Source organism: Anneissia japonica, unplaced genomic scaffold (assembly GCF_011630105.1).
Source record: "Anneissia japonica isolate Jap-2015-1 unplaced genomic scaffold, ASM1163010v1 scaffold284969_len127995_cov102, whole genome shotgun sequence".
Classification (NCBI taxonomy): domain Eukaryota; kingdom Metazoa; phylum Echinodermata; class Crinoidea; order Comatulida; family Comatulidae; genus Anneissia; species Anneissia japonica.
This window is the reverse complement of record NW_022753918.1, coordinates 54,964-58,587: the sequence shown is the minus strand read 5'-3', so window position 1 is coordinate 58,587 and position 3,624 is coordinate 54,964.

Genomic DNA, 3,624 nt, shown 5'->3' with positions numbered 1-3,624 from the left:
ATCAAACTCATCATCCTAATCCTTCTCCTTATTATCATCATTATCCTCACCATCCTTATCAGCATCATTTTCTTCCTCATCATCATCCATCATCAATCATCATCTACCTCATCATCTTCCTTCTACTCATCAGCCGCATCATCCTCATCCTCCTTAGCCGCATCATCCTCATCCTCCTCATCATCATTCTTATCTTAATCACCATAATCATAATCATCATTACCATCATCCTCATTATCATCATCATCATCATCATCGTCATCATCACCATCATCATTTTCATCATTATCCTCTTCATCATCAGTCACTACTATCATCATCTGAATGATGAAGATGAGGATGACGAGAATTAAGATAAGGACAAGGGTGAGGATGAGAGGGATGATTCTCCTCATTCATCATCCTTCTTATCAATCATTTTCTATCATTCTCATCACCATCATCACAATCATTATCATCAACAACGATTATCATCAATCGTAATCACCATCATCTTCTTCCTCACCATCATCCTCATCATCTTTCTTCTCCTCATCATCATCAACATCCTCCTTATAATGGGGAATATACTGAGGATGGGGATGACAATAAGGAAGATGATGATGATATTAATAATTTAATGACATCAGTATATTAAGAATAACAGTACTAACGCTAATATTAATAAGAATAATATACTATATTAATAATATTATAGAGTAACAACATAATAATATACTAATGATGATGAAGAAAAATGTAGTGTAGAAAGATTAAATTTAAATAGGTAAACATTTCCCTTAATTTTGATTGTAGTCTTGAAATTCGGTGTGTTGACGTCATCATTCCAAATTTGCTTGGGAGGTGGGGAATTCCCGTCTGACAGGCGTAGACTCCCATCGTCCGATGCCTCGACAAGGTTGCCACACCATAAATAATGTAATGATTTGCTTATCCATATAACATTATTTTGATTGCCAATCCCTAATATTTTGGCTTAAAAGCAAAATTTTGGGCCATACAAAGCTAAAAAGAAAACTCTCCCCTAAACCCAGGGAAGTTTATTCCAGGACTCTGACCGAGGGTCTAGTCGCCCTGAGTTTGGCCCACCTTATCAGACCCCCTGGGGCCACCACTGAACGAATATAATGGGTAAGTATTTAATTAAGATCCTGTCAGTTTTCACAGTTATAGAAAAAAACTAAGTGACTAAAAGAATTGGTATGTTAAAGCAAAATTTCACTATTTCGTTTTTTCGTTGGGTTAACTTTGTAGTAGTTCATTAATTATATATATATATATATATATATATATATATATATAGGAGAAATGAATTAGTATCTACTTGTAGGCACAGAAAGAAATCTATTTAGCCAAGTTGTTGTTACATTTCATATCCACAATATATGTAAAAGTGACCAAAAACATAAATTTATTTCCCCTACCCCCATCTTAAATACTTTAAAATAGGGTATTTTAGGTCAAAATTTCAAAGTGCTGTAAAAAAAATTGCCTAAGCCCTAGGCATGGGGATTTTTTTCTGAGACACTATAGGGTATGCTGATTCAGAAAAACCAAAAATTAATTTTCCTTTACTTTTTTCCCGCTAAAGTTCATTTCAGCAGTTTTACAACCAGACTAATGCAGAAAATCAGCCGAATAATCCTAATTTTTATAATATATCGCCTACCGATCCTACTAATGATTATCACAATGATTTACCTAATTTAGTGTGTAAGCTTGATAATGTTGATGTTAACGTGGGTTCATTTATCCCACAGAAACCTAGACCTGACCTTTTCTACACTGTCCCTAGGATCCACAAATTACAGTCTCTCGTTACCAGGCCCTGATATCCTGCTCTTCTTCCTACCACTTTTTTCCTACCAACTTAATCCCTTCTGTGAACCCATTGTCTATTGTTGTGGCACACTTATTAAATTTCCCTCTGCATCATTCTCAACCCCTTACTCTCCCATATCTCCAGACGTTTTCAAGATAACACCCACTTCCTCACAAAACTCACTATACTTTCCCCGAAGACACTATCTTGTTACTACTGTACGGATATATCATCGCTATATAGTAACATCTCCCATAACAAACACATACAAGCTTGCACTGATTTCCAGTTTACCCATTCATTTTCCGTTGATGCCGTCACTGATATAAAATCCGTCATCAAGTTAATTCTAACATATAACAATTTTAAATTTAATAATGAATACCATTTAAAAAATACAAGGTACGGCCATGGGCATCAATATGGCCCCTTCATACACAAGTGTTTTTATGGCAACATCGACCACAAACTGCTATCACCCTTCTCTCTCAAGTCCCTTCATTACCCACGATACATTGATATTTTCTTTATATGGACCCATGGACACGCTAAAGTTGCTGAATTTATCATTCATGCTATCAATTTTCACAATAGCTTTAAGTTCACTGTTGAACAATCTGGCTGCCAAATCTTCTTTTTTCGATGTCCTCGTTAAAATCTCTAATTGTATTATAAGTTCTTTCCTTTATGTTGACCCCAGTGACTCTCACTTAATGCTCGGACCCTCCCGATTACACTCACCATATTCAAGCTATCACTTCTAAATTTGTCATTGCTTGCCACCCCCTTCAATAATTAGGTCTCAAATTCACAGGGCGCAGTCTATACCTGCTGTACCAACCCAAGTCCACAAATCATCGTATTTCCTTTGTCCTGGATTACCGCCTTTTTAACCGAACCATCACTATTTCTATTCGTAAGGATGTCCCTATTATCCAACAAGACCCCTCCCCTTACCATCTTTTAACTGACCCCCTCTCGCTCAACGCCAGCCCTCCTAAACTCCGATCTATCCTATTTCTCCCTGGTAACCTATCCATGCCTTGACCTACGGGCAAACATCTACGTCACAGGCCCTGCTGCCAAATTTGCAATCCTTATCACTAATCCTACTATTAAAGTTGCTAACTACTCCATAAAATCTCCCAACCACACATGCGATTCCCACAGTGTCATTTATCTGATAAAATGTAACATAACATGTGTAGCAATCAAGAAACATTAAGAAAAATGCACAAATCAAAACCTTTGCCCGACATTGTAATTTGACTCGCAATTAAGTATGTGTATCGAATCTAACTTCAGTTCCACTCACCATCGCCGCCTTTCAGAACTGTCCTGGAATATCAAACATAAAATTCACACCCATGGCCTTAACAAAAATCCTGACTTTTTAGCGGACTTTTATTCTTGTCTTTACTTTTCCACCACTCTAGTCCGTCAATTTCTATTTATTTGTACTTTGTTTATACCGCCAGCTTATTTACAATATACATCTAGGCATATGTTGTTTTTGAATCATTTCTATTGCAACCCTGACGAAGGGAGTAGGTGTTTTTGAATATTTTTTTAAAATAAAATCCATGCATCAATGTAGTCAAATTCTGAAGAATTTTATTTCCTCTTTTGTCTACTTATTTTAGGCCTATATATATTGAAGTATACGTAAATACGATATCGTTTGATCATCACCAACATAAATGGCAAGATAGTGAAGGTAGAAAAAGTCAGATAGTTAAAGTGAGACGTCAGGCAAGAGCGATTATAATAATAGGCTAGGTGAGATAGGTCAGTGTGTGCAC